This window comes from Alligator sinensis, unplaced genomic scaffold, assembly GCF_000455745.1.
Source record: "Alligator sinensis unplaced genomic scaffold, ASM45574v1 scaffold1201_1, whole genome shotgun sequence".
In the NCBI taxonomy this organism is placed as follows: Eukaryota; Metazoa; Chordata; order Crocodylia; family Alligatoridae; genus Alligator; species Alligator sinensis.
Window position 1 is genome coordinate 168,768 of NW_005842690.1, and position 13,745 is coordinate 182,512.

Below are 13,745 nucleotides of genomic sequence, written 5' to 3' on the forward strand. Positions count from 1 at the left end.
CGGCGGCTCTGCCCCCCCCGGGGCGCCGCTTCCCCCCGGCCTCCCTGCGCCTCGCTCCCTCCCCCGGGCCCTTTCCCCCGTGTTTCCTGGGAGAGCCAAGGCTCCCGCTCCCTCATCCAGGGGCTGCTGCTTCACACACGCACTCTCTCTCTCTACACACACTTTCTCTGTCCGCACACAAGCGCATGCCCCCATGTCAGTTGGCACACATATGTGCACACACTTTGTCCACACACGCACCCACTCACTGCACAGACACATGCATACACACTGTGTTTGCACACTCACCCTCTCTCTGTCCACACATGCACACATGCAAGTGCACACACCCGCACAGACCCTCGTCCTCCCTCCCACTCTCTCTCCCTGTCCAGAGGCGCACTCTCTCTGCATGCACACACTCTCTCTCCCCCTCTCCAATCAGGCCTTTTAGGGGCTGTTGTTTTTAATCCACCCGTTTTAATGCTAACACGATTGCCACACCACTCGCTAGCTGTGCGGCAGCTGCAAGGCAGTTGGCTGCACGCAGAGGTCACAACAGCTAGAAGAATAGTCCCAACTTGGCTGAACTGGGGCACGTGTCTTCCTTTATTCGTTGCATGGCCCTGGGACATTCCTCCAAGCTGAAACTTGGCCACTGACCCACCAGCCGTCGGCAGGGGGGAGAATGGGCTGGGTTGGTTTATTCTTTTTAATAGGAGACCAACTTGTCTGTGGAAATAAGATGCTGCTTTTGGGGCTAGGGAGGAAAAACTTCCCCCCCATACTAGCATATTATCATGGATGACTTGAAGAGAAAGGATCTTTTTGTTTGCTTTTCTTTTGCCTCGCTCATCTTTAACGGCGAAAATGAGCCTTAGTCAGCTTTGTATCCCCCAGTGTTTTCTATTCGGTCACAAGCCAGTTACAAGATAGCAAACGGTGGAAGGGATTTATTTTTAATAATAACGTTTTAATTTAAACATGGAAAGTATTTTGAGCAGAGCATAATATCACTGATGGGGCCTGTCAGCTCTGACAGTTGGCTTCAATGCCTTGATTATCCAGTCCATAATACTTGCCATGTACAAGCGATTTTTGTGTGGTGTGTGTGCAGTACATATCACAAGTAGAGTGTGAGTCTATCAGCTTTGCTTTGGCACAAATGAAGTACGCTCTCACTTATGAAAGCTTCTACCTCTGAATGGGTTAGTCTAAGGGCACAGATAGAAATTACATTTGTTGCACAATTGGCCCCTTGAATGTGCTGTACAGCTGTGCCCTTACAGAAGGGCATGGCTGCAGGGCACTTTTAAAGTGCCCGATTGCGTGAAAATCTGAACCCTTGTTACATGAGGGCTCAGATGAAGGCGCTGCAAAGCAGAGTGCCTTGCCTGATGTCTGTCAGGGCATGCTGGGAGTCCTGGCTTGGTGCTTTCTTCAGAATGGGAAGGGGAGAAGGGGGGGAAGGGAGTTCTATCTGGGGTTTGCCCAGCCTGTGTGGGAGGGTGGGGCAGAGGATTGGAGCCCCCTCTATGTTGGGTTGGGAGTCTCCAATCCATCCACCTCACCCTCCAGCGCAGGCTGAGTAAACCCCAGACCAAGCTCCCTTGCCTGCCATCACCTCCCCTTGCTTCCTTTCCCCTCCTAGTCTGAAGACAGCATTGGAGCTGGGAGTTGGGGTGGGGAGGAGGGAGAGGGGGGCTGCTAGGGGAGAGCAGCTGCAGATATGCAGTTGCTCCAAACTGGAGCTCAATCCCCACCTTCCACCCAACAGCAAACTTCTGGGGGGAAATTCTATAACTCATGGCGCTTTGCAGGGAGTGCCATGAGTTACAGTGGAGGCTGCACATCTGTCAGCGCCCTAAGGTGCCTCCACTACCTTTTGCTTGACATCAGGCTAGCACAGCTAATTACCTGTCAGTACTGCTTTGTGCTTCAAGCTTCTGTTGCTACAGACCAGAGTAAATAGAGAATTTTCAGAACCTCTTACACTTTAAGCCATGCCTACAATACTGAAACTTGGAGAATAGCTTGTTTCTGTTACCATTGCTTTAGATAAGCCAATGTAACAGCAACGAGAGAGTTTTCAAATTTTTCCTTAATGTAGAAATGACATTAGTTTTATTCCATATGGTCCTTTGTTTCAGCTTCTGTACACCCAATCAAGTTTTGACTACTGTTTGTTCCATGCTTTTGTGTAACGATTTCAATGGAGTTACCAAAACATGGCCCAATGTAGGCCATGGTTTTTTTTGTAGGAATTTCATGTTGTATAATGCTAATTGCTTTTTGCTGTTTTTTTGTTTTGTTTTCCTGTTTAGCAGCATTTTTTTAGCATCTGCAACAATAATGTGCTTAGCTTTGTGTTATGACTCCACTTCCCTCATTTATGGCATGCCTGAAATGAACTATGTTCAAATGTACTGGTGAAACTCCTCTAAAAATATTACTTTAATAAAACATATGTGCATTAAAATTTTTTCAGGGTCTCTATCATAATGTTTCATGTAAGTTTAAAAAACTGAATGTGTCATGTCAGACGCCCTTTATTTCTCTCTGAAAAGTCTTTGTAAACTAAGTTGAGGACAGTGACCTCTTTTTCATGCAGCGAGTTAAAACCCCCCCACATTCGTCAGATTTTTCAGTGCCCTATACTTTGCTGGCACATACCCTAGTATAAGTGGATACTTTGCCCTGTAGTAAAAGCCAACCCACAGTGCAGGACACTGAGTCCAAAGCATTTGGCAATAAACATTCTTTCCTCCTCAGTAAAAAGCCTTGCATTCATCTTTAAAATGGTATAACTATACAAGTAAATGCACATTAGTGAAACCTGAGAACTCAATGGAAGAAAATATGTAGATGTTGCTTGTTCTCCACAAATAGCAAGTCTTGTGATTTTAAGAGGTAGGAGGAGTTTTGTGAAATTATACTCCTCTTGCACTGAAGTTGTTGCCGTTTTGCAACAATAAATGTACAAGAGGTCTGTGTGGGAATGGTTTGGGTGTCCCTTCCCCTACCCCCTCCAAAAGATATGTAAAGGAAAAGAACATAGAGAACAGCTATATGTTATATGAACATGCAACTATCCAGAATGTTAAAAATCATAGAGTAGCAGAGGAATCTTTTAGGAAGATACCAAGAGCTATAGTTATACTAACCCAGTACTTACTGAGAGGAGGTTCCTGAGCTTCAATGCAGTATAATCCTAGAAAACCATCCCCTTCTAATCACAGTAATCCAATTTACCAAGGAAGCTGGCAGTCAGTTTTTCCAAAACCACTATATCCTTCATCTGACAAATCCACTGGCCAACTTCAGGCACTGATTTCCAGAACTGGACAGTTGAGTGCTTGCCAGGGTAGACAAGTTCAGTCATTCGTTTTCTGGTCTGTTTGAAAGAGCTGTCCACAAGATGCTAATGTAAAAACAAACCTTCAGCTATAACAATAGGAAACTTTTGTTACCATTACCTTTTAGTAGTTTCTAGACCCAATTTCAGAACTTTGCAAAACAATATAAGTCTATTAACAATATACTCAGAAGATCTCCTTGTAATCAATAAAATCTGAGACATCTAAATTGTGTGACACAGGCAAATCCTTTTGTTTGCAAGCATTTGAGATTCTGGGGGTGCATCGGGGAGATTGTATGTCACTGTAGTGTCAGTGGGCACAAACTGTGATGCCGATGTGACTGTACACTAGCAACAAGCTACTTGCTTTAGCAAGTACTAAATGACTGCGCCGTGACAAGTGGGTAGTTGGGTGTACATGTAGATGCGCCCTGTATCAAGTTTGATCCTAAATCTATCTTCTTCCTCCATTTGTGAGTAAAGCTCTGGCTTCCATTTCTTAGGCAGGCAGGAGGGTCCTCTCTCTCTCATTCCAACCCAGTTTCCATTACAGTCTATAGGCTTGAGCTGTGCAAAGGGACAGGAATCTGTCTGTATTTGCCAACTCAAAAATTCACCACTGGAGAACTGTCAGCTCAAACAAAGCTGGCAGGGCAAACAATTGAAACTCCACCGAAGCATGAATAAGGCATGCACAACCCTGCCATTTCTCTTGCTGCTGACCCTGGAGGACCCAAAACTGCTATTGTAAACTAGAGCAGCATTCCAAGGGTGGGGCTCGGTGGAATCTAGTGACTGAGGAATGGGGAACTGTAACTGGTTTTTTTTTTATGCCTCCTATGCTGTGCTAAGCCCAGGAGTGCATCTGGCCCAGTGTCCTTGACTTGTACAGACTGAAGCAAGGTGACCAAGTGGAGGGTCACTCATGAGGCACAAGTGGCTCCAAGGTAGTTCCATTGTGGCTGCTAGTGAAAAACAGGGTGATGCACACAAAGGTGGAGTTGCAGCGCAGGAAGCATAGTAGTATTTGTCACCAATAAGCTCTTAGGCATATACAGCAGGAAGTTTGCCCACCCTGTATTGAAGGCTGGATTTCAGGCCTAGGCTATGTTTCACTTTTTACTCCTAAAAAGTGTGTAGTTCTTTTTTTTCTTTTAAACCCTGGATGGATGTGAAGGAAAGGCAGGATCTCTGTCTGCTCACAAAGCTTGGGGAAGCCTACAGTACTGTACATAAAAGTAACAGGAGAAATCTCCCTCCTTTTATGAGGTGCGGTTCATAAACTTTAGACAGCATTGTAAGATGATTATGTGCTATCAGAACATATACCACCATATACCTAGTGGAGCATGGTACTTTCAACAGAATAGGAGAAGAATGAAAGGGAACCTCATAGCAGTCCCTTTTCATATGAGGAGCTGATGGCCTTACAAAACATGGTGGGGTTTTTTTGTTTTTGTTTTTTTCAGGATTCAGTATGGTAAAATAATTTGAAAGAAAGCGGTTTTTGCTTTTTGGTGTACTGGCAGAAAAGTGAGGCTAGCTTGTAAGGCACAGAGCAGCTAGTTGTGAGTAATCCTGTTTACTTAGAAGTTTGGGTTGTAAATACTTGTCTCATTTGATGCGGGGCTGATTGTCCTGGGGTTTGACCCAGATCAAAACAGGCCTGGGGAATCATCTTCATTCCAAACTTAATTGTTGCTCTTCTGTCAGAGAGGCACATGCAGCCTGACCTGGGAAAAAGTACAGTAACATTACACATGCACGCAACCATGTTTTGGGAAAAAATGTTAGCACATTTTATCCCATATATTTCAGAGGGACTTGAAGTGGGAAACTGGACTTGTAGGTCTTCAGGATGCCAGAACAAACACAGTGTCCACTTAGAGCCTCAGGCCTATTACTCTGCAAGGGAGCTCATATCTGTTCCTGCACTTGCTTTCTTCTAACCAAAGCTATGGAACACACCCAAGTAAACTTCCATTCCTGAACAGCTGTATGTGTAGCACAAAAAGATATTGAAATACATCCATTGCTTTTGCTAGGTTGTGCCATCTTTGCTATCATGTTTACTTCATACTCATTCTCTCCAATCAGCCAGTGTTGTAAGGCATGCTCATTTATCTTGCTTTGTGTAGAGGTACCACAGTGTAGAGGCAGCTCTACACCGAATGCTGTGTGTCTTGCTTTGGCTCCTGACACTGTGGTGGGAGAAATCTCCCTAAGGTTCGTTGTCTAGCTGTAATTTGATTGACAGACAACGCAGGTAAAGAAAGACAGCTGTTTATTTGCTCGAGCAAAGACCATAAAGCCAGCAAAAGGCAAAATGGCCCCCCCTAAGGGTGAGGTGATCTTTTATACTTATTATAACAAGGCAAGACTTCATGGTTAACAAAAAAAAGCAATACTTGGGCGGTGCTTTTCAAATCTTTGTAACAGCATATTTCTATTAAGCTGAACTAGCACTTTTTAAAAAGCTAAAAGTTAAGTAACAGTAACATTATAATATGTTAGCAAAACCTTACACAGTAGTAGATACTTCTCAAGGACACAACCAGTGCACCCAGAACAATGGTTTCCCTGTCTTATCTTACTTCTTGCTATAGCTGATTTTTCAGCACACAGACACAGAGATACTTGCTGTTTTTAACTCAGAAAATGCTTAATACAGTTAAAATGATTACTTGACACAAGCAAAGGCTTAGCTATCAATCTGCCTTGTGGTCAGCTGCATTGCTAGGCCACAGGTCATGCCTTGTATTCAGCTGTAAAGCTAATACTTCCTAATAATCTAAATTATTGTAAACCTAACAGTATGCTTATCAGAAAACTATTCTATTTCAGGGTAATAACAAACCTGCGCACTACACACTCCTTTGTGTAGCCCTAGGAACTGAGCTAAAGCTGCATGACAGGTTCTGACATAATTGTTGTATGACAGCCATTGAAGAGATTGCCAGTGTTTGAATTGAGTCTGAGTTCCTTGATTTTTTTGTTACATTTTTGGGGAAACTCGTACCTTGTTTTGGAAGGTGTTTTATTACCAGTAATTTATTAACCTATATCACTCCTTTGCTTTCTTTATGTGCCAAGTATTTATGTTATACCTGTTTATATATTGCTGTGTGTTATATGCATGTGTAGGAATCATATAGTAAGTTAAAGAAATTTAATATATAATAAAGATGGTATGTTTCAGTGTGCTTTTATATACACACATGGATCAAACTTTCAGGAATCCATGGGTTAAGCAGAAATAAGGAGAGGCAATTTAAGTACTAATGTTAGGATAGAAGTTGTAAGCCTTAGACAAAGGAAAGGAATGTAGGATCATAAGATCATAAGAAAGTAGGGATGGAAGGGAATTAATGGGGTGATCTAGCCTAGCCCTCTGCTCAAGCAGGATCATTGCTGACTAAACCGTCCCAGGCTAGTGTCTGTCTAACCTGTTTTTGAAAATTTCCAGGGATGGAAGTTCCGCAGCTTCTCTAGGTAGACTGTTCCAATGCTTGACACTCATGGTCAGAAAGTTTCTTCTAATCTCCAACCTAATTTCCTTTGCTGCAGTTTGAGGCCACTTCTCGTAGTAGTGTCCCCCGTATGGCTACAGAGAAAAAGCTATCTCCATCTTCTGTATAATCACTCTTTAAATATTTGAAGACTGATATCAAATTCCCCCTCAGTTTTCTCCAGACTAAATAACCCTAGTTCTTTCAGTCTTTACTCGTAAGTCATCTTCTTCTAATAATCTTTTGTTTTCTGCACTGGACTTTTTCCAATCTATCCACATCCTTCTTGAAGTGGGACACAGGAATCCAGGTGAGGCCTCACCAGTGCTAAATAGAGTGAAATAATTACTTTCCTTAATTTGCAAGTGACACTGCTTGATACAACCCAGTATGCTGTTGGCTTGTTTTGTAACAAAAGCACAGTGTTGGCTCTCATTCAGCTTCTGGTCCACTGTAACCCCCAGGTCCTCCTCTACAGTACTGCAGCCCAGCCAGTTGTTCCCCAGTTTGTATTTGTGCATGGAATTATTCTGTTCCAAATGCAGGACTTATGCTTGTTCTTGTTGAATTTCATCTGCTTGATTGTAGACCATTTCTCATTTATCCAGGTCATTATGTATCCTAGTCCTACCCTTCTGAGTTTTTGTAACTCCACCCAACTTGGTTTCATCTGCAAGTTTGCTTAGCGTGCATTTGATCCCTTTTTCCAGAACATTAATGAAGCTATTAAACAACACTGGACCCAGGACAGACCATAGGGGAGCCCCACTGATACTTGCTTCCAAATAGACATTGAGCCATTGATGACTGCTTGTTGAGCAGGATGATCCAACCAACTTTGTATCCACCTTATAGTACGTTCATCTTTGCTTTCTGATGAGGATGTAATGACAGACAGTTTCAAATGCCTTTCTAAAGTCTGTTGAATCCCCTGCTTGCCCCATCAGTGCTGATCTGATATGGACCAATATATCAGTGTACCTCTACAAATGGACTAAGAGTGAACAAGGAATATCTTGAGCAAGAGAAGGGCTCTCTGCTAATTTGAGCTGGATCTGCTGGACCCAGCCAGCATAGGACAGCTAGAATTTTTTCCTTGTGTGCCCAAATTGTAAGTATTCTAATCAGATGCTTGTAAATGTAACTATGTGGATTCAGACATTGATAATTGCTGTGATACATAACTAGTATTTTTATAACATTTTAAAAAGTTCCTAAGAGATAACTACTACTGGCCTTTGGATTAAATGAAGAAGTTTTAGCTGAATTATTGACATGGTCAATCAGATTCCAGCACCATGTATCAATTTGAGGTATTTGTACTTACAGACCACTGAGAAGTCCGAGTTCTAATTTAGGTGGTTGTGTAATTTAGGTTGCCTGCTAATTTTAAGGAGAAGCAAATTTCTCTGGCATTCCATCTTGATGGCATGATAAACTAAGGAAAAAGGTGAGGGCCTGGGTTGCACAGGATACAGACCAATTTGTTGTCACAAAATATTTCTGTAAAACTGTGAACCACTTAATGTACCTTTTAATTTAGCCATTATACTGAAAGTGTGTGTGACTGAAAAACTTTAAATTCTACTAATGTTCATAAACCAAACCAAATTAACCCTGATCTACGTCCAGAAACGTTTATGTTGTTGTTTATGTTGTGGTCCTTCGAGGTTTCAGTCCAAAGTAGGGCACCATGTATATGGTCATGTAAACATTAAAGTAAAGAGCTTACCTGATGAAAGAAATAACAATCTAAGAACTGTACAGCAACTGGATCTATTCATAGGAGTATTCATACTGACACAGGACTGCAGTAAAGCCAGTTTGCCTCCACTTGAATGCAGAAGGCCATTCACATAATCAGTTGGAATATTGTGGCCCAAATCAAGAAGAAAAAACCTAACCCCCCCCCCAGCAAAGCTCTAACAAGAGAGGTGCAGAAACCCAGGGATGACAGGAAAAGGACGACAGTTTTGTTTTTGTTAAATGTACAAACATCTTACGAACTTTTTAATTTTATTTACTGAATGGGAATCTGAGCGAACAAAGAAGATTGAGTCACTGATGGCCTCTTTTCCTGTTAATGATTCATTCTGTCTCTTGTTCATTCCTGTTACTAAAATAAATAAATAAATATTTAAAAAAATACCAGAAAGGCTTCTCTTAGCCTAAATATGGAATGTCCACAGTCCCATTTTCCTGATATACCACTGAAAGGGTCAGGCTAAGAGAAGAATGCAGAGGACTTGGATTTATTGAGGGATGGGGTGGGAATTGCTTAGAAAAATCAATTGTATATCTATGGAGAAATCGCATTTGTTTCTTTTTGTATTGGTAAACACAAATGTTTAGGAACCTTTTCCTGTTTAGTTTTAAAAGGGCTCAGTGAGTCTCTTACAAATGGTGGTATTCAGATTGTTACAACACAGGCAGTTAAGCACACATTTAAACAATAGATCTGCTATAGACCTCATGCTGCAGAGTCCATAATTTCATTTTGACCTTAGATCTAATGCTTTCCTAAAGAATTTCCAATACTACTTATTATTATTCATATCTTCCAAAGGTTCTGGGTGAAATTACTTAGTAAAATGACTCAATTGCTTTTTGACCTGAAACATCCTTCTAGGAAAAAATAAATTCTTCTTTCAGTTTCACCAGCACAACCAGACTGAAAGCATCAAGATTGCTCAAGCATAACAGAAGATAGAACATGGTCCAGAAGTTTTGTTTTTTTGCTAATTAAAAAAGCTTTTGAAATTAGAAACCTCTTGCTACTAATAACCACTCCCAACAGGGTTTTTTTTGTGTAGCTGTCTTGTTCAGAACACTGTGTGTCAGGTTGTGCTTAACTTTTATATAGAAGTTACTGATTATACTTGTTTACTAAATCAAGTCTTTCATAGATTTCATAGACATCAGGGCTGGAAGGGACCTCGGAAGATCATCGAGTCCAGCCCCCCCGCCCAAAGGGCAGGAAGTCAGCTGGGGTCATAGGATCCCAGCAAGATAAGCATCCAGTTTCATCTTGAAGGTGTTCAATGAAGGCGCTTGAACCACCTCCGGTGGCAGGCTGTTCCAGACCTTGGGGGCTCGGACAGTAAAGAAGTTCTTCCTTATGTCCAGCCTGAAACGATCTTGAAGTAGTTTGTGACCATTCGACCTCGTCATCCCTTGGGGCGCTCTGGTGAACAAACGTTCCCCCAGATGCTGGTGGTCACCCCTGATAAACTTGTAGGTGGCCATCAGATCACCCCTAAGCCTGCGCTTTTTCAGGCTAAAGAGCCCCACGGCTCTCAGCCTGTCATCGTAGGGTCTGCTTCCCTGACCTCTGATCATGCGCGTGGCTCTTCTCTGGACTCTCTCAAGCTTCTCCACATCCTTTTTGAATTGTGGAGCCCAAAACTGGACACAGTACTCCAGCTGCGGCCTCACTAAGGCCGAGTACAGGGGGAGAATGACGTCCCGGGATTTGCTTGAGAGCAAAAATAAAAATGTTTGTGCACTCCCTGCTCCTCCATTGCAGAAATCTATTTTAATCCGTTTTTAAAAACACACTTATTCTCTAAAGCAATTGGCTCCAAAATGTGGTACCTCTACTTTTGCTATTTACACACTCTCCTTTTTCATCCCTAAAGCTATTTCTTTCGGATTTGGGGGTTCCCAGTTCCTGTCATCTTGCTTTAGTTCAATCTATTCTAGATGGAGCTTTACCTGACGATTGCCTAAAAACGAGGCGCTGAACGCCGCTGCTTAGCGGCGTTCCTGTCAGAGAGTGCATTTTGCACGGGTTCTGTGATTTGGATTGACATACCACTTGTTTCTGTATAAATATGAACTCGCCATTTTCTCAACCTCCTGAAACCCTCAATATTTTGGATCTTGGAAATGGCCCGTCTCCTTATATGGTACTGGAGCAGCCGCTAAAGTTAGAGAGAGAGTTTTGCTAAAAGCTCTTTCCATTCTGGTGTTAGAAAGGAAAAAGGAGAATTGGCAATTGGGAAATTCAAGTGCAACTGCTTTCTCCGCTTGGTTCAGTAGAGGCAGAGTTGCTTGCTGGCATTCAGAACTCACTCTCTATTCTCCAAATAGTTTTGAAAAATAACAGGGTTCAGAAGGACCACCTCCGGTGGCAGGCTGTTCCAGACCTTGGGGGCTCGGACAGTAAAGAAGTTCTTCCTTATGTCCAGCCTGAAACGATCTTGAAGTAGTTTGTGACCATTCGACCTCGTCATCCCTTGGGGCGCTCTGGTGAACAAACGTTCCCCCAGATGCTGGTGGTCACCCCTGATAAACTTGTAGGTGGCCATCAGATCACCCCTGAGCCTGCGCTTTTTCAGGCTAAAGAGCCCCCGGGCTCTCAGCCTGTCATCGTAGGGTCTGCTTCCCTGACCTCTGATCACGCGCGTGGCTCTTCTCTGGACTCTCTCAAGCTTCTCCACATCCTTTTTGAATTGTGGAGCGTCTTGATGTACAATGCGGCTGTAATCAGTAAATAATGTGCAAGTTGTTGTTATCTGTTAGTTCTTTTTTTTCTTTTTACTTTCCAGAATGTTACAAATCATGTGTGTGGGTTATTTTTTTTATTTTGTTTTTATCTTTTTGTACCAACTCATTATTGACTGAAGAGCTGTCACTTTTCTTCTGGTGATTCAGAGAAAATTAAATTTTTAATCTTCCTACCAAAAGGAGGAAGTAGAATTAATATTAAACTCCATTTTGTATATACCACTTGAATATCATTTTAGGCTTTGCTAAGGTAACTGGCTCAGGCAAATTGCACAAAGCAATCAAAACCCTTCCGTGTAAAATCTTGTGGTGCTTTCAGGTGGTCATAAGATGATTGATTCCTTACTGTTCACATCTACTCACTGAAAGCTTCTGATTTGTGGACTTTTCCTAATCATTTAATACAACTTTTTTCTTCTAAGGACTAACCAGAAATTAAACAAAGTATTCTTAAGCGTTTATCTTTTGTATTTATAAAAACACTTGTGTAGAACTCAATTTTGTTTCACACTTTTTCTTTGGAACAGACAATTTTGTTTAAAAAAAACTACGTGAAGTTCATTGAAAAGTAAGGGAACGCTTAATACCATAGTTGTCATAAGGTAGTATTTCCTTCTTTAATAACATCTTTTCCTTTTCATAAAATTAAATCTAACCAATATGGTCACATAGGCCCAGGTTTTGAAAACAGGTAAACTACACTATGTACAGGTAAATCCCAATTTCTGCAAATACCAGTATGTGCATATGCAAAACATGAGTTGAATGCCTATTTTGACCTTGTACATGGGCCAATTGATACAGTCTTTCATGCATAAACATAAAACTCCGGCTTGGCTGCAAGAATACATATTTATATTCTTCTGTAGAGGCATAGAATGTTTCATCCACGTTGGTATGTATCCAGGCTCCAATGTGCACCTACATATTGGAAAATCTCTGTCTGTGTTATCACAATGCTTAAGTAAATTCTAAAGGAGAATAAAACTGTATATCAATTAATAGCTGTACCCTGAAAGATGTATATCTATATCTTTCAAACTTATGCACTTACTGCCAAAAGCAACAAATAAGTCTAATGAAAATTCCTCCTAGGAAAGTGTTGCTCATTCTCATTAGCAGGGATCCTGGTTTTCCATGATAAAAAGCTGCAAATTCTCTGATAAAAATCCCCAAATCCATAATTAAAATTAAAGGCCCCCCCCACCATCCCTGCTGGCGCCCCTCACTTTCCCCCACAGCCTCCTCAGCCCTACTGGTGCCCCTCTTTGCCCCCACAACAGCCCTCCGGCCCTGCTTGTGCCCCTTGCCTCTCACCCACAGCGCCTGCCCCCTTGTCTTGCCAGAGGGGGCCCCCAGCTGCCAGGGCTATGGGACCAGGGACCCAGGTCCACAGCTCCCTGCCCCCAACAGAAGGCAGCTGCAGTAGGAGTATGGAGCCAGCTCCCCCATTACTGCTACCTTCTGCTAACTTGGGCAGGGGTGGGGCTGGCTCCTGGGTGACATGTGTACTCCTGGGGAGCAAGGGGGACCCGTGCCCCCAGATCTGTATGGGGGGCAGGCTGCGGGCTTGAGCTCCCTCCCTGCTTCCCCATCGCAGGGCTTCTGTAGCCCTGCAGGCAAGACCCAGCATAGCCGGGAACAGCAGGGCCGTGCCAGGATCTCCTTGCCCCCCGCTGTGCCTCCTGCACCTGCTGCTGCTCGGAGTGATGGAGCCCCATGCCGCTTTCCTCAGTGTAGCCCCGCGTACAGGAGGCGCATCACTGGGGCAGCGCAGAGTGAGCAGCTGCTAGGAGATCCCCACGCGGCTCCTCTCTCCCCAGCTGCACCGAGTCGTGGGGAGGGGAGTAGGGCTCCCCTCCCCATGACCCGGCATGGCTGGGGAGAGAGGAGCCGCATGGGGATCTTCTGTCAGCTGCTTGCTCCATGCTGCCCCAGTGACGCATGCAGGGCTGTACTGAGGGAAGCGGTGTGGAGCTCCACCACTCAGAGCAGTGGCAGGTGCAGTGGGGGGCAAGGAGATCCTGGCGTGGCCCCACTGTTCCCAGCCTTGCTGGGTCTTGCCTGCAGGGCTACAACAGTCCCACGGCAGGGAGCAGGGAGGGAGCTCAAACCCACAGCCTGCCCCCCGTACAGATTTGGGGGCACGGATCCTGCTTGCCCCCTTAGAGTGAAAAACACTGAGTGTCCTGAGTGCGCAGCTGGCTCCACATCTCCCTGCTCCTGGCTGGCACCTCCATGTGTGGCTTCCCTTAATGGCTGCTAGAGCTGCTTTGGTTTCACCTGTCCCTGGCTGGGTACTCTGGCCATGAGCGGGGAGATGTGGAGCTGGCCAGGCACTCCGTGTATTTCCCCAACACCTCCCTGCTTGCGGCCAGAGTGCCCAGCTG

At 43.8% G+C, this 13,745-nt stretch overlaps 1 protein-coding gene across 2 annotated transcripts in view; it reads left to right on the forward strand.

Moving 5' to 3' along the window:
• Positions 1–7,364: 7,364 nt before the first annotated feature.
• RAB31 (RAB31, member RAS oncogene family) overlaps positions 7,365–13,745 on the forward strand; it is a 134,484-nt gene continuing 128,103 nt past the window's right edge. Inside the window, exons 1-2 of one of the 2 annotated variants that reach the window (XM_025215967.1) lie at positions 7,365–7,700; positions 7,794–7,957. The gene's annotated coding sequence lies outside the window, so the exon portion shown is untranslated. Of the gene's footprint in view, positions 7,958–13,745 lie in introns of both variants that reach the window. The other variant, XM_025215966.1, reaches the window with a different exon arrangement.